Raw genomic sequence first — 25,410 nt, 5'->3', positions numbered from 1 at the left:
CGTTGCCTTTAGAGGCAATGGTCCTGAGAATGTAGAAGCTTTTTTATTTCCACCCAGGCTCCCACAACTCCCTTCTCATCAGCCTCCAGACAATTCTTGTCATCATTGCTCAAAGTGTGAGAGGATGTGCAAAGCATAATCTCAAATGATGGTTTTTAGAAAGGAAACAAATAAACAAAAAAGAATTCTAGGATTCAATGAGATTGAAAAATGCTACATACTATAGTTCCTACTTCCCACTTTGGAAATCCTTTATACATTTCAGTCTACTGGAGTTATGTGAAATTCTACAATAGAGAAACTTTGAACTTTAAATACCCCATCTTTTCCAAAACCACTCATCTAAGAATTCTCTTTATTTTGGGAATACCTGCCAACATCCTTATGGATCTAGAATTCTGGAAAGTATGCTTTGGGAAGTGTTGTTACATCATTTGTTATTAAGTTTTTTATCTAATTAATTTTTAAATCACTATGGTATACCTGAAGGCTGCTCACCAATACTTCCCTTTATTCTTTCAGGTCCATGTGGGGATTTTTACTTTCCCTTCCATTTTAACTTAGGCATGGTCATATGACTGCTAAAATTTGTGAAATATGATCAGAAATGTGTCATTTTCAGGCAGAAGCATTTAATTCCTGGTATGAGTCCATCCAGAATGCTCCCAACCATGCTATGAAGAAGTCATTATCATTCCTATATTGTGAATGACAAAACTAATTTTCAGAGGAGGCTAGGACAGGATTCTAATTTGTGTATCACAAATCCCATGCTTTTTCTGCCACACCTTGCTGCCTGAAGTTGACATTCATATCACACTAAGACACACCTATCATCTTCCAAAATGAAATGTTATTTTTTTAATGAACTTATTTTTGCATCCATTATTCATGTGGAATTCAGCACCACTACTCCACCTAAAGTTATGGTTTCATTAGTATAAGTGGCTCAAGTTGAAAGCAATGTTACTTATTTTCCCACAAAAACTGATATCTATGCGTTTCTTCCTTTGAGTTAATGTAAATATGATGAAATCTAATATTCTCCAATATTATTAAAGTTGCTCAAACCATGCTAATTAATAGGGTGGAAGACCTCAAGATATCTCCTTTCTCTTTTAGAGCATTATATGAATAGCCAGGGATTTGGATTCCTGTTTTCCCCTCTAGTTTTCTTTTAGTGTTTGGGAAAGTCATTAAACTCTTTAAGTTGTAATATCCTCATTTCTAAGATAAGGATAGTCATATCTGCTTTACAAGCCTCATGGATTATTTTTTACTTATACACTCATGAAAGTTAAATGAGGTTACAAAATTTTTAAAAAAGTCATCACCATTTTATGTCAAAAAAGACATTGGAAATGCTCAACATTGTTATTATTTTCTTCCAACTCACTTTGTTCCTTCATATTATTTTCATGCGAAAACACTTATCATAAGCATTTTCCTTCTCTTCTACAAAATGACCAAAAATAATGAAAATTGCCCATCATTTCCAATAACACTTTACTCATATCCTAAACTCTGAATGCTAGATAAACTCTGCTACTCATTTCTCATGCCTGAATCCTACTAATCAAGCACTGCTGGTAAAGTCCATGTAACAAAATAGATTTGAGTGATAAAATGTGTAAACATCACTCTCAGTTGAGTCTTTAACACCATACACCAAACGTACCATTTCTCTTACATTCTCCTCAAACATTTTAAACATTATCATTTCTCCTAACACTCTGCTATCCCCACTGAAACCGTACAACCACACGTACATATATGCCTGTGACCAGCAGATAACCTCATTTTGACTTTCCAGAGGAATTTTTTCAGCATAAATGTGTTGAGTGCCTATTAAACACCAGGCATTGCTCTAGGTATGGGAATATAGTGACTGAATAGACATATGATATCTCTGGTTTCCTACTCTTAGGATCTAAAGCAAAAGACAGAGAATAGACATGTGAGCAGATTTCAAATAAATATGTGGATGACTAGATTAAGTAATAGAAGAATAGACAGATATAGATTGACTAGTATGATAAATTCAGGTAGTGATATTATAAAGAAAATAAAACAAGGTAATAAGATAGTGACATTTTGTATTGATCATACAAAATGATCAATAAAAGCCCTTCTGAGGAGGAGTCAACTGAGCAATGAGGCAGAGGATACTGGTTACCTATTCCAATATCAGTTCTCTTCTTAGCTACAGGACTTCAACGTAGTGGCCACCAAGGAAAAATAATACATTTTCTGTACTCTCCTACAGCTAGGTGTCACTATATGACCAAGTTGCAGCCAGTGAGAGCTAAGAAGTGCCTTGTGTTCCTAGTTCTTACAAGGGTGGGGATGAACCCTTCTTTTCTGCTTCCTCTATCCTATCTCCTAGATTTTGCTGTAATTGTGATGGAAAGATATTGGTGATATAGGGGGGGAAGTCTGGGAATCTGCCCAGATTTGCACTTGAGAAAGAACATTGGCTGCTCTCTAGAGAATGGACTATGGGGAACAGTTTGGAAGCAAGGTAACTGGTTAGGACACTATTACAATTACCCAAGGGCAAGATGATGGTAGGTAGAACAGCTACAGAGGAGATGGCAAAAGTGGTCATATTTTGAACATTTTTTTGGAGAGAAGCCAACAAGATTTGCTACTAGCTGATGTGGAGAGTAGAAAACGACAAAGAGTAGCCAGGCCAGCTGGGTGAATTGTGGTGCCATTTACTAAAACAATAAAGACTGGAGGCAAAGCCAGTCTGAGGGAGATGAGAAAAGGACCAAAGTTCCATTTAGATGGGCATTTAGATGTGAAGCCTGGTGTGTCTATTAGACATCCAAATGGGGATGTTGAGAAGATATTTGAACACATGAATCTGGAGTTGTAGGGGGTAAAATGACACCAGAAATATAAATCAGAGCGCTCTCAATATACAGGTAGCAGTTAAGATAAGTTTTACATGAAATTATTTGAAGAAAGAGTACAGATTGAGAAGGACAAAAGAGTCTTTTAGAGTCCAAGGAGAGTGAGGGAAGCTAATAAAGAAACCTGAGAAGAAGAAATCTATCAAGTATAGGAGGGAAATCAGGAAGACGTAGAATCACAGAGTTAGGAAAGAAAAGATATCAAACGCTGCTGGGAGGCTGAAAAGAAGGAAAAAAGAGAACTCATCATGGGTTTGGAAAGATGGAGATCCTAACCTTGGTAAAAGCTATTCCAGTTAAAAGGTGGGAACATTCTTGGAGTGGAGAACTGAGGAGAGAAATAGATGGGTCTTCTGTAAAGAGGGGCAAGGAAATTCAGCAGTAGAGAGATCAGAGTTACAAACAGATAATTGTCTTTTGTTTGTGTTTTGTATATTCTTGTATTTTTTAAGATAGGGAGATATTTTTTTAATGCTGCCTCTAGTCCAGTTGGAATAATCCATCTGATGATGCACATGAAGATATGTTAGAGAAGAAGACATCTAAAGCACAAATGTCAAGTTGGCTTTAGATCCATGAGGGTAGGCAGGATCATCTTTGTTACTGCTAATCATTGAATTCTCAGTGCCTACGTAGTGCTTAAGACATTGTGGGTGCTTAATAATTATTTGTTAAATAAATGAGTGAATTAATGAATGTTATGTTCAATAGTTCAGTATGTTAGCATATTTCATCACAAGAATCTTTAAATAAGGTCACTGTATTCCCTATTTAAAATATTTTGGGGGCGCCAACAGTCACTTAATAAAGTAAAAAGAAATGCGGCACCTGGGTGGTTCAGTCAGTTTAGCATCCGACTCTTGGTTTCAGCTCAGGTCATGATTTCAGTTTCATGAAATGGAGCTCTGCATTGGGATTCTCTGTCTCCTTTCTCTGCCCCTTTTCTGCTCTCGCTGTCTCTGTCTCTCTCAAAATACATAAAGAAACTTAAAAAAATTATTTTTAAAAGTAAAAAAAATCCTGAAATTGGCACAGGGGCACATAATGGCTGGTCTCTGCTGTTTCTCTAGCCTCAGTTCTCTGACACCTGCTTGCATCCAACATTTACACTGCAGGGAACAGCTAGTTCTACAAGTATAGCACATTGTTTCCTGCCTTGGTGCCTTCACCACATGCGTTCTTTGTACTGACAAAAACTTCCCCTCATTAACACCCTGAGTTTAGCTACCACCTTGCTATTCTTTAAGAATATACTTCTTTCTGAGCTAGAGCTTCTCAGTGCTCCCAAAGTAACTGTGCAAAACTCTTATAAATAATTATCATGTCAAATTGAATTTGTTTATTAACTTGTTTGTTTCCATCATTAAAATTAAGCTATAAAGTAAATATGCTTTTTATCTCTGAATAACCAGAACCTATCTCAAGACATTTAATTAGTGCTATTAAGTGAATAAGTGATATCTATGGTATCTTAGTGTTGGCCATGTTTTTTAATCAACTGAAGATGTTTATTCCTTAAACATGTTCAACAATTGGAAGTGTCTATGTTGAAATCTTCCTTGGTTTTCTTGTTGCTATCTGATGAAAAATTCAGACACTTAATGGACCCCCAATCTTAAAAGAACTTACGATGTAAGTGAGCAAGGTAATATAAAATAGCATGGCATCACCACGAGTTAGTGTAGAGATTGCAAATACCAGGGTTTCCACTTACCATGTCTTTATTCTTGGGCAAATATCCTTAATTAATCACTGTAGTCCTACTGAGACCAGACATGGCCTTAGAAGCTTTTGCAACATAGGTTATTTTAGGCAGTAAGTATGAGAATTAGCATAAGAAATTTTATTATCTATCTATTGAGTAATGCCCTTAATAAATGAAACAAAGTCAAAGTCAACTTTGATGATGGAGGGAGATTAATACACTAAGGCCAACTGAGAGTATGGTGTGTACTCTAGGAAAAGAGCAGCTAGCTTCATGGCACCAGGTAGCTTCTAAAAGGAACTAGCTTAGAAGATGGGAGAGAAACCAAGGATGAGTTTAGGATTTTTTAAAAATGGTTTATTATGGTTCAGTAGTTTCTTATAAAGACAAGGAATTTTCTCCATCCCACCATCAATCCCGTGTATGTTAATGCAACTTTTACCCATATGGTGAACTATAGGGTAGTTCATATACAAAAAAACAGAGTGATTGTAAAGGATCTGAAATCTGGTGTTCATAAATATAGGTAAAAAATTATCTGGACAAGATAACACCTTAGCATAACTCTGAGATTTTAATGCCAGATAGTACTATTGTATTCTAAAGGCTGTGAATTTCTTAAAGGCAAGAACCTCGGTTTAAATATCTCTCAATCACTTGGCGCATGGGTCTGACACATGATTGGCACCTAATATGCACTGATTCTAGGACTTCCTAGAAAAATATAGTTTCTTAATCTCCACAGAAGTCCTCCTGACCACTTAGGGAATATTGGTCCCATAAGCTCTCCCAAAAGGAACAAACTAAAGAACAAGCTTCAGACAACCAAGAACAATTGGACAAACTATGGTGTAAAGTCCAGGACTGAAATTTCAAATAAGAATAATCAGAGAAGATAAGAGTGGTAAAATAGTCTGTAAATGTCATATGTTCTGGCAATACAGATGTAACATAATTTACAAAAATGGAAGAGGATGAAAGTGCAAAGGAGAATATATTTGCTGATGGCCTCATTGGTATTAACTCACAAGACAAATGAAATAACAAAAGTTTAAGCATCTATAAGAGTGCAAAGATAACTTTAACATAATACTTGTTTTTAAAATTTTTTTTATGTTTACTTTTATTTTTGAGACAGAGAAGGAGACGGAGCACAAGTGGAGAAGGGACAGAGAGAAGGAGACACAGAATCCAAAGCAGGCTCCAGGCTCTGAGCTATCAGCACAGAGCCCAATGTAGGGCTTGAGACCACGGAATGCAAGATCATGACCTGAGCTGAAGTTGGACACTCAACCAACTAAGCCACCCAGGCACCCCATAATACTTGTTTTTAAAATTGAGTAATGGAAGAGAGGGAGAGGAAGAGAGGAGAAAATCTTTATTATTTATTGTAGGTACCTGATAATTTCTAGAAAAGGCAGCATCAAAGACAGTATATAAAGAAAGGTATTGGTCTAATAGAAACCACTAGAACAAAAGAATAAATTATCCTAAAAAACAAAATAATACCAATAAAAACAGTTTTGAAAATGGCAATGTAATGAAATGTTTAGTGTGTGTATGTATATTAATAAATGACATAAAACCATACAACATAAATTAGAATTTCTAGTTTATCAATAAATATATGTACTTGACTTTATTGTGAGAAAGAAAAAAGTGTTTAGAATGGCTAACAAATCCATATTCAACTGTTTACTGAATATAAGAGACACACCCAATACTAAGTGACTCAAAGAGTTAATGGGATAGGTAAAGATGCACCAGGCAGGGGCGCCTGGGTGGCGCAGTCGGTTAAGCGTCCGACTTCAGCCAGGTCACGATCTCGCGGTCCGTGGGTTCGAGCCCCACGTCGGGCTCTGGGCTGATGGCTCAGAGCCTGGAGCCTGTTTCCGATTCTGTGTCTCCCTCTCTCTCTGCCCCTCCCCCGTTCATGCTCTGTCTCTCTCTGTCCCAAAAATAAATAAACGTTGAAAAAAAAAAAAAAGATGCACCAGGCAGATGCAAAGGAAAAGAAAAAATAAGTTATAATTTTAATATCAGATAAGGCAGAATTCAACCAAACAATGGCACTTTATAATCTAAAGGTTACAACCAAAAATAAAGGTAAACAATTAATTGTGTACTAAAAAAAATTAATTGTGTACAAATATGAATTAGAAATAGAATAAATTTTCATTACTGTTTTCCCCAAAATATGTATTTCCTAGTTCTCACAACAGGAAAAGTTTAAAAATAAAGAAAGTTCAGGAACAAGGAGCTCATCTCATGCCCAGATTGTGAAGCCCAGAGCTCCAGAGGTAATGGCTGGTTCGAGATTTGGGGAAGCATAAAGATACTTGGTAAGTCTGGGATATCTGTTGTGTCAGAAAGCGAGGAAATCATCCAAGACTTAGGGGTTATGTCAAAGGACCCACTGTCCAACATGAAGGGAACAAAGATGCAAAGAGACACAATTTAAGCATCAGAAAGAGTAGTTAGACTCAAACTCATTGTGTATATAAAAATCTGTAAATTCATGATGATATGTGAGAGAAAGAGAGAGACAGAGTACCATACCTCTTCCAATTAACTGGTTATATTAGAAGTAACAGGCCCCAAATCCCTTCTCTAAACATTGAACAATTATGCTTTTCCTATAGGAATTTTATTTCAGGCCACCCAAATCACCTTATTATGTGAAAGGATATTTTTCTTTACTTAAAAAAAAAAAAATTCAACTTCTAATGCAATCACTGGTTCTCTCAATGATTATTGGGGGCAAGAACCATCACGTGATCCGCGGAGGGTGAAAAGAACAAAAGAAGGATGAGGCAATCACAATGCAAATGCATGAGTAAACCAGCATCACTGGAAGGGAGATGGGCAAATATTTTGTGTCTCTTGATGTGATGAATATAAGACATACAACAGTATCTATGAAATATTTTTACCAAAATGGTTGTACCTGATTCTAATGGAAGGTCAGTCTCTAGAACTTACTTTCAGTTTATAAGGAAAAACAATAGAAGAAGCAAAAAACCAGTTGTAGAACATTCTTCAGATCAACTGACATGGGTTTTGTTTGCTTGCTTGTTTGTTTTTAAACAAATCAATAGTGTGAAAAAATAAATAAAATACAAAGAAGTCCTACTATTCCAGCATTCAAGAGGCTCAGTTTCCTAACAATCATATGTAATAGTAGACCCAAGTCGGATCATAGTTTATACACTCTGCCAGTAAGAAAACAAGAAAGAAGTTTTGATTAAGGTCAGGTGATAGAGGGTACCAAGGATAAACGTTAATTTTGTTTGGTGTGATTACAGCACTATGGTTATGTAAGAAAATGCCCATGGATGTCATAGATCTATATTGAAGTCTATAGATTGAAATAACATGATGTCTGGGACCTGTTTTAAAATGCTTCAATAAGAAAAAAGAGAATGAAAAGAGACAGATGACGCAAGTGGGACAAAACCCAGATAGATGAATTGGTGGGTTTAGAAATGTCTTTGTCGGCTTCTCATATCATTAGCTCTATTTTGAGAATACTTGAAAATTTTTCAAATAGCTCTTATGAAATGAAAAGAACAAAAAGGAAGAAGTACTCATTTGTTTAATAAAATATGAGAATAAGAAAAGATGTAAAGCTTCCCTGGAAACATAAAGATCCAATTAGGAGCAGGAAACAATGGCTAATTTGTTTTCAAAAATAAAACAAGTACATAGCACATCAAGCCATTTGTTATGAACCTTACTCAAATTGTATTGCACCTGCTAACCTTTGTAAATAGGGTTTTTCTTTAAATGTGCCCTGAGGCAATTTGTATTTATTATCCTATTTATGGCTAAAACCAAGGAAACCAAATTCTAGTGAGAAAAAAAATGCATTTCCTTTCCACCTGAGCCTAGCATAAGGGAGATTGGTAGCTTTCCTTTTCTCTGCACTTTTCCTTTTGTAATAATGCATTGAAGTTTATTTGTTAGCAAGGCCTGTTCTGTGGTCAAGAAAGCTCCCGGGAGATTTGGGCATTTAATGCCAGCAAATGGAATCGCGGATGTTGAAGTTGATCTTGCATTTGACTCGTAAGAAATACTGAGCCCCAAATCCCACAACATTCTAGAGAAGTCTGGTGGTGTAGTGTATCTTTCTGTCTATTCACAATCAAACGTAAATCACAGGATTAGCTTACCTGGCAACTAGCAATAGGGTGGAGAGTTTCAAAGAAATCAGAAAGATCATCTAAGCAATCCAATGCCAGTCATCTCTGCAGTTCTGTTACAACCCATGAGGACAGCACAAAGGACTTGTCCCTAAGTGAAATTGCAGTCCGGGTTACTTGTCTTCTAGCATCCACTAAACTCTTTGGTTCCTGTCTTTCCACCTTGATGCTGCCTTCTTCCTATTTGTCCAAATTTTACTGTTTCAGACCTTTTGGTCTACAGCAGTCATAAAGTGATAAGCATATTCACTATAAGGAAACATAACTTCATAGAAAAACTTTCCCAGGACTTTTGACATTTAAAAAGCACTAATAACTTGATCCAAAAGGGTATGTAAATCTATTAGAGGAATCTGAGCAACTAGCTAGCACATAATAGAAGTAGAAAAGAGGAAAATGGGCAACCCCCACCCAGTGATGGTAATAATTAATAGTGATTGAGCACAGGCTATGTGGCAATTCTTTACATGCACAGTTCATTTAATCCTCACAGCAAACCTGTGAAGTAGGTGCTATTATTATCACCGAATTATAGGAAACGGAGGCACAGAGAAGTAAAGCAATATGCATGGTCACACAGCAAGTCAATGAGAGAGCAATGTCTGTCATTGGAGTTGGACTCAGACTGACTCCAAACTAGTGATTGATATAAGCCAGGCAATGGGCTACACACTTTGCATTACATACAGATTCCCCTGGTCTCTGTGACTTATTTGTTTTCATTTGTTTATTTATTTAGTGACTTCACTGAATTAATTTTGTGAAAGCTGTTTCCCTGCAGTGTGAAGAAGCCTCTGATGTTTCTGCTTAGAATTGTTTTCCTTGTTTGTATCTCTTAGCATGGCTTCCTGGGGTTTGCTCCTGGGTCAGCAAAAGTCCCTCATATTCATCCAGGGACTAAGAAGTTTTGTCTCCAGTCACTCCTAGAGAGAGCTCAGCCTGGACCTGCATGGGGTCTTCCAGATCACTAAGGTTGAGGGTGACTATTTTTAAAAAAAAATTTTTTTTAATATTTATTTATTTATTAAGGAGAGAGAAAGGCAGAGCATGAGCAGGGGAGCGACAGAGAGAGAGGGGAAACACAGAATCTGAAGCAGGCTCCAGGCTCTGAGCTATCAGCACAGAGCCCATTGTGGGGCTCAAACTCACGAGCTGTGAGATCATGGCCTGAGCTGAAGTCGGACACTTAATCAACTGAGCCACTCAGGCATACCAAGGGTGACTATTTTTTTTCAATGTTTATTTATTTTTGAAGGAGAGAGAGACAGAGCATGAGCAGTGGAGGGGCAGAGAGAGAGGGAGACACAGAATCCAAAGCAGGCTGAAGTCTCTGAGCTGTCAGCACAGAGCCCAATGCAGGGCTCAAACCCACGAACTGTGAGATCATGACCTGAGCTGAAGTCGGACGCTCAACCGACTGAGCCACCCAGGTGCCCCAAGGGTGACTATTTTTAAGCCTGGCTTCCTAGACATTGCCCCTGGTTGAATATCATAATGTTCACTCAGTGTTTGGTCAGATGTTTTGTTTAAGCCCCTTGCCAGGAAGTCTTTCCCCTCTTAGCTGATTGTTCTGTGCGTTGCTTAGGGAATTTGTTCATGTCTGTCCCCATTCCATTCTGACTTTTCTTGAGTGGAAGCAGCTTAGTGCATGTGCACACCCTATCAGACCCTCAGGGATGAGTGTGATCTCACTGGGGGGTGCTCTTCTTGGCTCTTTCTTTCTTTCTGTTAAACTATGGTTGGTCTTCTATTTCCACATGCTGTGCTAGGATCATGGAACTACCAGCTGCTTCTGAATTGCTTGGCAACAAAATCTGCATTGCTTTCAATAATGTCTTTAGGCATGACCCTCTCCCCACCCCCCACGCTTTGTCCCAAATAATGTCGGTCCCTCAGTCAGAGCTGGGAACTCAAAGCTGGGAGAAGCAGTCTGCATCTCCTGGAATGTCGCCCTTGCTTTACCAGTGCCAGGGAACATAAAAGTCCTTGCTCTTCTATGTTTGCCCTTCCCAGCATGAAACATTCTGGCTGGATATTCTCCCCAGAGGGGAATATCTGTAAATCACGTTCAAAGATAAGGTAGAAATTAAGGTCACCAGTCTTAAATGTCTCTAATGATGTTCCCCAACATAAGTTTATGAAGAAAGTTGTACAGGCTAAGTTAGCTTAACACCAAACAAGATGCCCTACATAATCCAGAGCAAGAGATGCAAGCAAATTGTGAGACTTTCTCTACTGCCTTCAGATAAGTCGGACCTGCCATCTATCTAATAGGTGTGACTGATATTGTGATTTTTTAATCAAGGTACCGTATTTCGAGAGAACATAGGGTATAGTGGAATGGACACATTCTAGCCAAAGCCAGAAGGCCCAAATTCTAAAATCACCTTACTTTTGTTAGGTCTTTTAAAACCTTCACGTGTGACAAGACAAGAATCATGTAACCTAGGGTCACTAATACGGTTGTTTGTGTATCTGCTTTGAAAAAAGATGAGATGCCAAACTTGGGTTATTGGGTTTGTTTGTTTGCTTCCTTGCTTGTTTGACATCATACTGCCCTTTGGATAGCCTCACAAAGACCAAAAGAAAAGACACTAAGTCCATGTCTTGTTATGTCGCACAGCAAAAGAGAACTAAGGGGCAAGGCAGAAGCCTGACACTGGAAGGAAATGCAGATAGGCTTTTCTAGAGCAGCTCTGGCAGATTTTGCATGCATCCTGTAAGAAGTCTCTAGTGCTCTACAGCTGACAGTAGCAGGCTGGCTTCACTGGAACCCAGAGTGTGGTGTTGAAGCAGCATAATTTGGATCAACCCAGTGGCCAAAGGCAGAGCTGCACAGGGACTATGGGAACCACTATTTGTGGCAGTAAGTAGTCTACCATATAGTATTGGTCAAAGGTTTCCATTCCAAACTTAGTTGGGAAAATGTGAAGAGAAAACATTTTTTATCAAGACTCTATTTCCTTACTAGGAAGAAAAAGTAAAAAGAAATCTTAGCAGATGTAGGGAATTTACAAATAAGCTAGGTAGGGACTTAACATAAAAAGAGAGGCCCCAAGTTCTCAAATGGAATGTATTAACAGAAGGGAAAAAATAAAAAAAATAAAAGCCAATCATTGTCTTCATTTTCACTGCTCAAATGAAATCATTGCCAGGCTAAATATACAAATGGACAACGACTGGACTGTACATAAAAACAGTACTCTCCCCCATGACCTGCCGCAATCAGCCTGAGAAGCCAACATACTTTCTGTAATAACCAGCCAGGATCAAGCTGTTATCTCTAGGAACCGGTTCAAGAAGCCAGACAACAATGTCTGAATAATCAGCCCCAATTGATTAATAACTCACAGCCTCCCAATTTTTTGCCCCAGTTCCAAATTCAGACCAACTGGAGAAAACCAAATATGCACCCCTAACCAATCACAAAGGATGCCCTGCTTCTTCTTAGCTTGCCTGCAGCTTCCCCATGCCAACGGCCTCCTGTGGCGCCTAGCCCTTTCCCTTTCTGTGACTCTACAGCTTTCTCACTCTTCTGCCTGCATTGGAGTCACTGCCAAACACAGATGATGGTGGCTGACTCCTTGCTAGAGCAAGCTCTGAATAAATAACTGTTGCTTGTTCTAATTTAAGTGGTCTTCGTTCATTTTATACCATGTATTCAAATGCTTCATAAACTCAAAAATGATATTAACAAATGCTTTATGGTCATCACTGTGGTTCTTACTTCTCAAATTGGGAAACACAGAACTAGAAAAGACATTTAAAAATGTCTCAGTCTTGATTATTTCTTCAAATGAACACTTGATGGGTGCTGCAAAGCTCAAACTAGCTGTCCCTTCCTTGCCCTTTACTTCAGGCCTTCACATGCCCCCACGCAATTACTGATCTAGACTAACTCCCTTATTATTCAAATGAGAAAAATGAGATTCAGAAAGAAATAACTTGCCTAGAGTCACAGACCTAGTCAGTAGTCAGAACCCTTCTTGTCTTCCAGTTCCCTATCAAAGAGAATCTCTGTTCACACCGCATCAATGCATTTCAATATTGAGCAAGCCGTGTTCTCTGCCAGGTTAACAGAACTGCAGAACTTCACAAGCTCTCCAGTTTGAACAAAGACAGAAAGAGAAAGGAATAGAACAAAAATATAACATTATGAAAAATTTTTTAATGCATCCACTCATTTTCTGTCAGATTTTTTAGAAAACAATATTAGAGTAGGTGGACGGAGCTTACCTTGCTTCTTTCCCCTGAAAAGTAGTAAGCACTCACCTTTCCTGCAATGAAAAAGAGGAAAAGAGAGGGAAGAGGAAAAAAAGACAAATCATGGGAAAGGAGAGAAAATCTGTGGAGAAAGTCAAGAAGTAGCTTTGTCTGGGTGATGGTGGATATGTTGACTTGATGACGTGCTGATATGTGCATGGTACTTGAGGGACTAAGAGAGAGGAAAAACTGAGGGATGACCCAGAATAGCAATGCCCATTAAGTAGTGTTGATGGATTCGAGCATAAATTGACTGAGGAGAAGTGGTTGCATAGAGAGTTCATGCAGAGGCTCTGAATGGATTTCTAATTGGATTAAAGGGATATGACTAGGCAACCCACATCATGTTGGTCATTATGCTCCTCATCACAGTCCATATTTCCCCAGAGGGAAAAAGGAGTCAGGTGGGAAATTGAGGAAAATGCAAGTCAAGGCAGAATCTTCTCTTCTTGGATATGCTTCTGGCTCCCTTTGTGCCACTTTGTGTAGATTTAAGACACAATTACAATTTTGATGAGAGAGTTATTTCATTGGACTATGGAGTTCATATTTTATGTTTAGCCTTTAAATGATGTATCTTTTCTAAATGAGGGGTTATGAATGGGAACCAGACGTATTCATGTTATGCCAGGCTGGGTTTTCTAAGGCAATTACCCATTATTGTTGGGATGCTTCATAGTTAATAACTCTCAAAGAGTAGCCTATAATTGAGCCTCTGGATGGCAGTAATTCACATGCATCTTTTCAGTGAGATTTATAGATTTCGTTTCCCTTCTCAATTTAATAAACCTGTAAGGCTTAATCCTTTTTTCCCCTACTCCATTGATGAGATAGTTATGGTTTCATTTTATAGGGTCTTTTTAATCTAGATTCCTCCTGCTCCCAGTGTTAGGGGAACTCATAGAATTCTATCAGGGCAAAACTGGAAATAAAAACAAACAAACAAACAAACAAACAAAAAACTAAAAATCATTCACTTTGATCTCTTATTTCATTTTATAAGAAAATTCATATCATATTAAGTGATTAGGGTAAAGCCACAGAAATAGTTTGTGTCATTTCATGAACTAAGCTTCATGTAACCATATAACCTCATTCTATTCGACTAAGAGATCTAGTTATCCCCCTAATGGAAAATGACATTATAAGTTAACTGGAAAAAATATGTGTTTGTTGCGGCTAGGAATTTCATTTGGTGTCAATCTGGCACACGTCTTGTGGAAATTGTGACAAAATTAAAACAAACACAGGCAAATCAGCCCTATGAGAAAAAAAGAAAAATTGATTTCCTAATCAGGTTAGGCACATATAATTTAGGTGGTAATTGACCAATAAAATGGTAGGCATTGTTTTTAGACCAATTATAGAAGTCACTTGCAAGGAAGGAAAATAGCTGAATTTTTCACTTGCAAAGATGGCCCATAAATCTTCTTATGTGTCGGCGTGTAGCATAGCCACTGTAAATTACGAACATATAATATTTTCCCAGAGAAATGCGTGTGTGTATGTGTGTGTCCATGTGCTTCCTCTTAAGTTGTTTTAGATATAGAATAACAAATGTCAATCTGGTTTTGACCAAAGACAATGTTTATCCAATTGTGTGGTTAGTCCTTGGCTGAGAATATTTACTAAGCACCTATAATATGTAAAGTGGCACTAGATTAGTCATAGAACAACCAGTGTTTAGAGAAAACAGGGAGCCTGGGTGGCTCAGTCGGTTAAGTGCTCAACTCTTGATTTTGGCTCTCAGGTCATGATCTCACGGTTTGTGAGATTGAGCCCTGCTTCAGGCTCCAGACTGACAGTGCAGTGCCTGTTTGGGATTCTCTCTCCTCTCTCTCTGCCCCTCCCCTGCTCACACTAGTTCTTCCTTTCTCTCCCTCTCTCAAAATAAATAAATAAACTGAAAAAAATAAATTACGGAAAAAAGAAAAATAACAAAACAAAAACCAGTAATCTCATTACAGAAAGAGTATCTGGATATTATTATTTAAGGAAACTAAACACACACACACACACACACACACACACACACACACACACACACACACAAATCAGTGTTCCTAAAGGGGGGTGCATGTTGGAATAGGGGACTACAGACAAAGACTGAGATTCCCAGGCTTCTCCTTCAGAGATTCTAACTCAGTAGGTTTGGGGCGAAACCTGAGAATCTCTATTTTTCCAGGTCCCTTTGATGACTCTCATGCAGTTAATCCACATTTCCATGATCTGGAATCACTACATAAAATACTATTCTACTTCTGAGAATCAAACGTAATTCAGCAAGAGATTATAGTTAGTACCTATTAAGCATATTTTATAGCCTTTTATATGAGAGTGAGGACTTTCTAATATTATTTCCTTTAATTGCCCTAAATAGTCCTCATAAATGGGTATTATTATCTGAATTTTCTTAATGAAAGAACTGAACCTCAAATAAGTTAAATAAATAGTTCCATATCTTAAACTCAAGACTCTAAATCCCCTGCTCTTTACACAGTATCATGCTGCCTCCTCCTTGCTACAAGTCTCTTTGAGGTCTACTCTTGGCCTATTTATTCAATTAATATTTATAGGATATCTGTTAAGGACTGGCCACTGGAACTTAGCTATTTTTTATGGACTTTTCTCTCTGAGAGCTCTTTTGCTTAAATAAAAATAAAAAGGCAATTGCCTATTTTAAATTGTAACTTAATGATTCTCCCCATGAAGAGCTAGACTGGTATTTAAGCAAAGAGGGCTGGCAGTCACCAATGACAGTTGTGGAGCAGTTAACATCAACACATCTCCTCCATGATATTTAATCTCTCTTGCATTCAATCTGGCATTAACAATCAGATGATCTATGTAAGGCAATGTGAGATTTTGCATTAATCACCAATAGGAAAGGAACATGGAACAAACAACTGGGCTCAGAATCAGAATATCTACTTACTGCCCTAGTTCTGCAAATAACTAGCTCTTGCTTAAACTCTGTGCATGATATTCTTCATATGTCACACAAGAAAATTGAGCATATGTTCTAATGCTAATCATCTATGAATAGTGTGGCCTAGAAAATATTTCTACCACTCCTTACCCACCCCATTTTTTCCTACAAAATCACATGCAGGCACACATTCAACTCAAGAAAGAGAGTGTTGGCTACCTGACACCTCATTTTAATAGTCCGCCTTCTGTAGATGGAATAATCAATGCTTTTACTCCAGAAGCAATTGCATTTCAGCAACATGAGAGCACCTTGCTGGGTGGAGGCCCTTTGGAACAAATGAATATTAAAAAGTCAACAGTTGGAATCTTTGATGGTAGACATTTGAGGGGTCAGTTGGACTAAACCCTGGAATACTTTTTAGAAAGCTGTGTTCACCTGGTTAGTTGCTGAATCTGTTCTCTTTAGTCAAGGCTTTAATGACTGTGTGCTCCATTAACATGAAACTCTGTAGGCAGCTGAGTGAGATTTGAAGGAGAATGGGTCAGGCCACACGTTTATTCAGATGAAAAGACAAAGCTTTTGAATCTCAGGTAGTTGGCACTGACCCAAAACTGCTATTGCCTTAGAGCTACTGGCAGCCATTTCAAAACTTACAAAAACCCAAATTCTAGAATTCCCTTTGACACAAACCAGCTGTGTGACCTAGAGCAACACACTCCCCCCTTCTTAGCCTTTGTTTCCCCCCTGGTTGACTGTGTATCATGAATGAGAGCAGGGGTAATGTTATTCTTTTAAAAAAAAAATTTAATGTTTTTATTTATTTTTGAGACAGAGAGAGAGACAGAGCATGAGCAGGGGAGGGGCAGAGAGAGAGGGAGACACAGAATCTGAAGCAGGCTCCAGGCTCTGAGCGCTCAGCACAGAGCCTGACACGGGGCTCGAACCCATTCACTGTGAGATCATGACCTGAGCTGAAGTCAGACACTTAACTGACTGAGCCACCCAGGCGCCCTAAGGGGTCATGTTATTCTTGCTCACCATTAAATCCTCAGCATCTAACTATAATAGATAGATAGATAGATAGATAGATAGAGATAAAGATGGAGATGATATAGATATAGATAAGTATCAACATCTAACTTATAATAAAAACTAAGTTTGTATTTGTTGACTTAATGAAAGGAGCTAGATTTGATGTCCTCTAGGGCCCAATTAGTTCCAGCAATCTATCAATCTATGCCTGTATCCTTTCTGGCACAAATTGACCTCCACTTAGGTCCTTGCTCTCGGTCACTTCATTTATGCTCTATATTGATAGCTCAGGCAAGAGCTACCCTCTTGGGTCAGTCCCTTCCTCCCTTCTCTGACATCTCATTACTACACCTGAAGCCATCTCTAGCTTAAATCCATTCTGGTATCAACCCACCTCCTTTTAAGCCTGACCCTGTGCACTCTCATGCGTCTTCAACATTTGTGTTTTGCCTGTATCTTCATTTCCATTCTCCTGATGCTTTCTCTTTATACAGATCACTACAGAGTGAATTTGGACTGACTTAAAAAGTCAGTACTAAGCGTGACACCAAAGAAAAAATGATATTGCTTTTACATGTGCTATGAAGCTCCTGAGAAGAGAGAGATTAATAGCAAAAACTATTTCTAGAAATTTGGAGACGCTGAACACACAGATATACAAAATTAAATAGCAGTTTCTTCCTAAGGTATGAGGGTAGATGAGGTAACCATGTTTCAATAAAAACTTCACATTCAGCATACCACCAACTCTCACTTCTGGAAAAAATATCAGTGATCTTGCCCAACCTGTATACTCCACTGATGAGATACTGATTCAAATTATCTGTCTTGTCCTTCCCGCAAGGAGTGTAAGAGGTGGTAGGCTATTTATTTATTTATTTATTTATTTATTTATTTATTCATTCATTTATTCATTTATTGGTTTTTCAGTGGCCTAACCCTCTGAGATCAGGTCATTTTTCTCAGGACTTCCGTTTGATCTAAATATAAGAGTTTTTTTTTTACTGTATACCATTGCCCTTTGAGAAACTAGTGTTTCATCGAAAATGTAATTGCTTCAGGGAACTGACAACTAATTATCCCAAAGCAAAAAGAAAGCTAGGCATTTAGATAATGAAATGTCAATCAGTGTAATAGAAGTGTCACTTACTTAATACTTGACTGTGTTTGAAAGGAATGCACATTATTTGCAGACACATTCATGTATCTCTGCAGCCAGAAACACTATGGGTGCACACATAGTGTGGGTCTCTTCATACTTAAAGATACTGCACCAATAACATAGCTACAAAGACTGGGGTGGAAAATACTGTGTGTGTGTGTGTGTGTGTGTGTGTGTGTGTGTGTGTGTGTGTGTTTGTCTGTCAACTTGCAGGATTCTGTCAAATGCTGGCCTACTTGATCTAACACTGTGAAGTCTGTATCTACAGCTGCATTTCTGCAGATAGCTGGGATGTTTTTATTCAGGTGAGCTGCAGTGCCCTTGACATTGAACAGTGCCAGAAATTAACACAAGACCATCAGCAAGGATTTTGAATGTGTGAAAGGAAAATTTTTCCATGAATATTTATGGGAAACCCTGCTCTGCATGAGTGAAAATGGTAACGACGTGCTGTTGATAATCAAGTTGGTTTGTTATTTGTACGTAATAACTTAGAAATGGGGGAGGGAAGGAGGAAGCCCTACACTTTATTAAATAATCCAGACATTGGATTATTTAAATGTTGTGTTTTGTATGCCTTGGCTCCTTCCATTTTCCATCATACTGGGATCAGATTTTCACTTCATTATAACCCCATATCTGAGTGGCTTCACTCTCCAGAACAAAGACAAACTTTCCTCGCTGGATACAGATCACATTTCAGAAGTAATTTTTTAAAACTAAGTGTCATTGGGGCACCTGCATGGCTCAGTTGGTTAAGCAACTAGCTCTTGGCTTCAGTTCAGGTCATGATCTCATGGTTCGTGGGTTCGGGACCCACTTCGGGCTCTGCGTTGACAGTGCTCATATGCACACACTGTCCCTCTCTCTCTCTCAAAATTAATATGTAAACTTTAAAAAAAACTATTAAAAAATCTAAGTGTCATAATTAACAAAATCTAGTGTCATGTAGCTTCAATTTACCTTTTAAGGTCCCCTTTCTGATACTCAGGTGATAATGACCAATTGGCAGTTCTGATCATGATAAAGTAGATATAAGGATGTTTATTAGTTTCCTGGGGCTGCCATAACAAATTGTGGCAAACCAGTGGCTTAAAACAACAGAAATTTCTTGGAATGCCTGAGGGGCTCTTGGGCGTCCGACTTCGGCTCAGGTCACGATCTCACGGTTTATGGGTTCAAGCCCAGTGTTGTGCTCTGGGCTGACAGCTCAGAGCTGGAAGCCTGCTTCCGATTCTGTGTCTCCCTCTCTCTCTGCTCCTCCCTGCTCTCACTCTGACTCTCTCTCTCTCTCTCTCAAAGTAAATAAACATTAAAAAAAAAATAAAAACAAAGCAAAAAAAGAAATAGAAATTTCTCACCTCACATTTCTGGAAGCAAGAAGTGCAAAATCAAGGGTTGGGAGGACCACACTCCCTCAGGAGGCTGTTGGGGAGAATCTTTCCTCCATTCTTATAGCTTCTGGTGACTCCAGGTATTCCTGGCTGTGACTGCAAAAATCCAATCAATGGCTTTATTTTCACAAAGCTTCCTCCCATGTGTCCATGTCATCTCCTCATCTGTCTCTCTTAAGGACATGAGTCATTGGATTTAGGGCCTGCCTGGCCCTAGGATGGTCTCATCTCGATTCTTCATTTAATCATATCTGCAAAAACTGTTTTTCCAAATAGAGCCACATCCATGGGCTCTGGAGGTTATGACGTGGAGCTATCTTCTCAGTAAGGACCACCGTTTGATCCATTATAGTATCACAACTATTGCCTTTTATGACTAAAATGCTGTATTGCCCAATAACTAAGACAGGCAGGTTGATCAACAACTACAAAATCTGAGTCTATTTAATCTTGAGGTCCTCCTTCAGATAACTTGTAGACTTTTAAAGCGGTACCCAAGCCCTTGCTCTACAGACCTATGGGTAACTTTTGTAGGAAGTTATGTGAAGCCATTAAAATAGTTACAACTATTATTAATATATTGAAATAGTATAAATGGGATGAAAGCAGAATTAATATTATCTGACTGCCACATGGGGAAGAAACAAAAAACAAATGGGTACTGAAGAAGAAGTGGAAGAAAAATACAACAGTTAGCAGTGGTATGTACCGTGTATTTTCATGAACTTCTGTGTGGTGTAGGTCATGCATTGCACAATTAACTAAGGATAAATTTTTATATTTGTATTTTTTCTGTATTTACATTAAAAAATAATGTGTTTAGGGGCGCCTGGGTGGCGCAGTCGGTTAAGCGTCCGACTTCAACCAGGTCACGATCTCGCGGTCCGTGAGTTCGAGCCCCGCGTCAGGCTCTGGGCTGATGGCTCAGAGCCTGGAGCCTGTTTCCGATTCTGTGTCTCCCTCTCTCTCTGCCCCTCCCCCGTTCATGCTCTGTCTCTCTCTGTCCCAAAAATAAATAAACGTTGAAAAAAAAAATTAAAAAAAAAAATAATGTGTTTAGGGCCGTCTGCCTGGCTCAGTTGGAAGAGTGTGTGACTCTTGATCTTAGGGTCATGAGTTTCAGCCCCACACTGGGTGTAGAGATTGCTTAAAAAAATTTAAAAAAGACCTTAAAAAATAATGTGTTTTCTTCATAGAGAGATAGACACAGTTAAAAGGAAAACTCAGAAAACATGGAATTGTAGAGCGAGTCAGGGCAAAGCTTAGGTAGTTTCTAGCTCTGGTTCCCTCCTTTTTTTTTTTTTAATTTTTTAATGTTTTTTTTTTAATTTGTTTTTGAGAGAGAGAAAGAGACAGACAGAGAGACAGAGAGAAAGAGAGACAGAGCGCAGGCAGGGGAGGGATAGAGAGAGGGGGAGACACAGAACTTGAAGCAGGCTCCAGGCTCTGAGCTGTCAGCACAGAGCCTGATGCGGGGCTCAAACTCACAAACTGTGAGATCATGACCTGAGCCAAAGTCGGACGCTCAAGGAACAAAGCCACCCAGGTGACCCATGTTTCCCTCCTTTCTATAACATCCCTTGCAGAAGGACAATCTATGTCTACATCTACTTGGAAACATCTGGTAACAAAGACTCTCTTCCTTTACAAACTAACTCCTTCTGGTACTGAATGTCACTAATAGTGTAAAAATTCTCCTGAATTGTGCTCAACTGATAATTGCATTGGAAAATCTTTCTTGCAACTTTTCCATTTATTATGGATGAAAAATGTATGGGACTAAGACCCAGGAAAGAAATTAAGGCTAAGCTTCACCACTAAGCAGTAACATGATGTTCAATTTGCCTCTCTGTCTCACCATCTATGAAACAAAGGAGTCTAAATGGTCTCTATGGTTCTTTTTGTTTCACACATCCCCTAAAATTCCTGAGTACTGAGGAAATAGTTCTCTACTCTATCTACATGACTTTGATCAAATTATATAATCATTCTAAGTTTCAACTCAGAGTCATCTACATAACAATATGATTTAAAGCAAAAAAGAACCACATACCTTAATATGAAGAATATAGTGTTTAACTGCAGAGATTCTAAGGCCAGACTGCTGAGTTCAAGTTCTAGCTCCATTTTCTGGCTGTGTGATATTAGGAAAATCACTCAACCTTTCTGTGCTTCTGTTTCTTCATCTAGGGAAAAAAAAAAGGATACAGTAACAGTTCTTGTCTCACAGAGTTTTGAGAAATTAAATGAGTTGATACATGGAAAGCTCTTAGAAGAGTCCTTGCTACCTAGAGAGTGTGCAATGTAAGTGCTGCCATTATTATTCATAAATCCTGAAACTGGTTGAAAATTATGTATTCACATATTGCTTTTCCTTTTTCTATCTAATTATGTGGCATTGGTAATTTGTTCCCTGCTTTGGAAAGTTTGATTCATAGCAAAGAAAACAAAATATCTGTCACTGACAATTTTTGTTATGGATTCATACTCTAACCATAGTATTTTTCAAAATTAAACATTATTTCATTTTGCTTACATTAGTAGAAAATGTGGGGAAAAATCTTTTTGTTTTTAATGTTTATTTATTTTTGAGAGAGAGACAGACAGACAGAGAGAGAGTGCGAGTGGGGGAGGGGCAGAGAGAAAGATAGGGAGACCTAGAATCTGAAACAGGCTCCAGGCTCTGAGCTGTCAACACAGAGAGCAACATGGGGCTCGAACTCACAAAACAGTGAGATCATGACCTGAGTTGAAGTCAGATCCTTAACCGACTGAGCCACCCAGGCACCCAGAAAAATAAAAAGCTTTTGATTGGGAAAGCCATCACATATATAAAGACAGGCTTTTTATCGTACAGCTTCAGTTGAGACGTATAGTAAGAATTATACACTTTTTACTTATATAGTTAGATTTATATATGCCATTTTACTTTTGTTTCCTGTGTCTCATATCATTTTTTTGTTTTTTCTATTTCTCTTTTGTGGCTTGCTTTTGCATTAAGTGAGTATTTTCTAGTGTAATGTTTATATTCCTTTAATAATATTTTTACTATATATATTTTAGTTATTTTCTTAGCGGTTGCTGTAGGGCTTACCCCATTAATCTAAATTTACCAGACTCTGGATTTATGCTAAATTAATCCCAGTGAGATATAGAAACATTATACCTTTATAGATCTACTCCCTCTTACCCTTTTCATGCTATTATTATTATATACATTGTATCTATTTATGTTGCAAACTCAACAATACGTTGCTATAATCATCACTTTACTTAAGTATGGTGTCCTAGAAAATCTAAGAGAAGGGAGAGCAAGCAGGTATTTGTAACATTTGTTATATTACTCTTATTACCTATCATTTCTGGTTCTATTCATTTATTTCTGCAGATCTGAATTTTCTTAATCCAGTAGAGCTTTGCTCCCATCCACCTCCTTTGTGCTATAAGTCATAACCTGAGTTACTTCTTTAAGTATGTTTTTTTTTAATTATTTGAACACATTTATAATGGCCGTTTTGAAATCTGTTCATTTCAACATCTGGATCTTCTCAAAGGTTTCTGTTACCTGTTCTTTTCCCCTCTAGGTATGAATCACTTTTCTGTTTCTTTGTATGCCTTGTAATTTTTTGGTTGAAAAGTGGACATTTTGGATAACATATTGTAGCAACTCTGGATATTGATTCCCACCCAACGCTCACTTTCCCCACCCCTGACTCTGAAGCTTGCCATTGCTGTTTGCCAGCTTATTTGTTTAGTGACAGCCTAGACTGTTTTAGCTTAGTCTACTTCCCTCACAATGTTAGCCCTCCCTTATTCCTCAGGATACAGTCTTGGTGTGTTTGCTCTGAGCTACCCTTGGCTGCCATTTTCCCTGATCATAGGCAGCTGTTAGGCTCCAATTGCTGGCTGATTCTTTATTGTTTTTGACAATTCTCTGGGTCATAAATTACTGTTCAGTCTGATTCAATTAAATGTAGGCTCCTTTGGAAGGGTTGAGGTCACTATTTGAGGTTTACTGTGAACCCTCAAGGGCTTGTTTCAGCTGCCTCTTTCCCTGGCTCTCTTTAGCAAACTAGTTGGCCTATGGTTTACCTTACACTTCTCATGGAACTGTGGGCCTCCTCTTAACTGCTTACCACCCAAGTCTACATTTTTTTTCCCGATTTCCTTGAGGCTTGAATTTGAGAAGAGCTTTTTGGAGCTCTCTGTTCTCAAGGCCCAGCTATAATCCTGGGCAGAATCTTTGAGTCCAGGTGATGGGGGTAGGGACACTGGCCTACTTCTCTCTAAATGGCATTCCTGCTTTAAAGGCAGTGTTCAACTCCAGAATCCCAGAGGAAGAAGTTCCCGGAAATGCTGTTTTTTAATTTTTATTTATTTATTTTTATTTATTTATTTGTTTGTTTGTTTGTTTGTTTGTTTTTTTGAGAAAGAGAGGGAGAGCACAAGTGGGGGAGGAGCAGAGAGAGAGAGGGAGAGAGAGAATGCCAAGCAGGCTCCATGCTTTCAGCATAGAGCCCAACACGGGGCTCAATCCCATGAACTGTGAGATCATGACCTGAGCTGAAATCAAGAGCCAGATGCTTAACCCACTGAGCCACCCAGGCACCCCCCACAAATGCTGTTTTAATTAGAATGTAGTGGATATTCCATTGGCTGCTCAACATCTGAACACAATTCCTTAAACTATGGAATCTTCCATTTCCGGTGTCTTGGTAAGAAGCAAGGCCCTCACTGCTCACTTATAGTAGCTGAAAGCTAGGGCCTGGGTGAGTGACTTGGTCTTATTTAATTGAACAGTTGGAGTAAATGGCACACAGAAGAAAAGACAATTGAAAATTTAGTTCACTGCTAGTGGTATCATGGGTCCAGCGGTATTAGTCAGTACCCGCTCTGGCCCTCAATGCCGGCACTCAATCTCCAACAGAAGCTGCAGTGATACTTTAAGTAGGTGGTTCCAATGATGATATTTTTGTTGGTGTTCTGGCCTATTTGGTTTTTGGCCATATTACTAAGGCTCATCTTCTCCTCCTTCCCTTACCTTTTGTGATCTCCATCATATTTTTCCTATTAATTCCATCCCTGTTTTCATTAACCAAAGACAGTTTCTGTTGTTTGCAACCAAGAACCAAGATGTACACAACAGGGATTGTGAATGTCCCTCAAGGAAAACCATTTGCCATGGCTACAAATTTTGAAGTTCTAGTTTGACACTTGAAATACTAATGATGGAAGAAGAACTAAACAGGAAAAGTGTCTCGCAGCTGGAGAGAACAGTGCTTGTTGCTCAGACATAGGAGATGCTGAGAAAGTAAAAAGAAAGAGAAAGCTCAGATGGAAGGGAGAAGCATCACTTCCAGCACCTGACGATCCCTTAATTTAGCCCTTGCTCATTTCTAGCATAAAAAAACACACATTCTGCTCAAAGAAGTCTCTTTTGGTTCCATCAGTTACTCTTTCAAAACATGAAAAAAAAAAGGTCCAGGAAATTATTTAAGAATAACTTTTTCCTCCTCTAAATATATATACTTGCAAAAAGCAAATATGCAAGAAAATAATGTCATGGTGATTTTTGCAAGCAGTAACTCATAAATGACTTTGAAATATTCAAGAAAAGGTATAAATTCAATGCTCTAGCTACACATCGAGACTGCTTATGTGCTTTAAGCCCAACCCCCAAATATGGAAAGTAAATGACTAAATATTACTGAGAGCCCAGGACACATGATGGGTTCGAACATAAAACAGAATCCCACAGCATAGCCAGGAAACAAGTGGCTCCTTTGCAGGAAAATTCCTTTC

At 38.4% G+C, this 25,410-nt stretch overlaps 1 long non-coding RNA gene across 1 annotated transcript in view; it reads right to left on the bottom strand.

Annotated features, from left to right (window-relative positions):
• LOC147576598 (uncharacterized) overlaps positions 1-25,410 on the bottom strand; it is a 284,325-nt gene that overhangs the window by 152,683 nt on the left and 106,232 nt on the right. The window contains exon 3 of the long non-coding RNA XR_015241428.1: positions 21,662-21,794. This is a non-coding gene — a long non-coding RNA (uncharacterized LOC147576598). The remainder of the gene's footprint in view (positions 1-21,661; positions 21,795-25,410) is intronic.

Source organism: Puma concolor, chromosome D1 (assembly GCF_028749965.1).
Source record: "Puma concolor isolate L17-30 chromosome D1, mPumCon1.1.hap2, whole genome shotgun sequence".
NCBI classification, from domain to species: Eukaryota; Metazoa; Chordata; class Mammalia; order Carnivora; family Felidae; genus Puma; species Puma concolor.
This window is presented reverse-complemented; position numbering and strand designations above follow the sequence as displayed.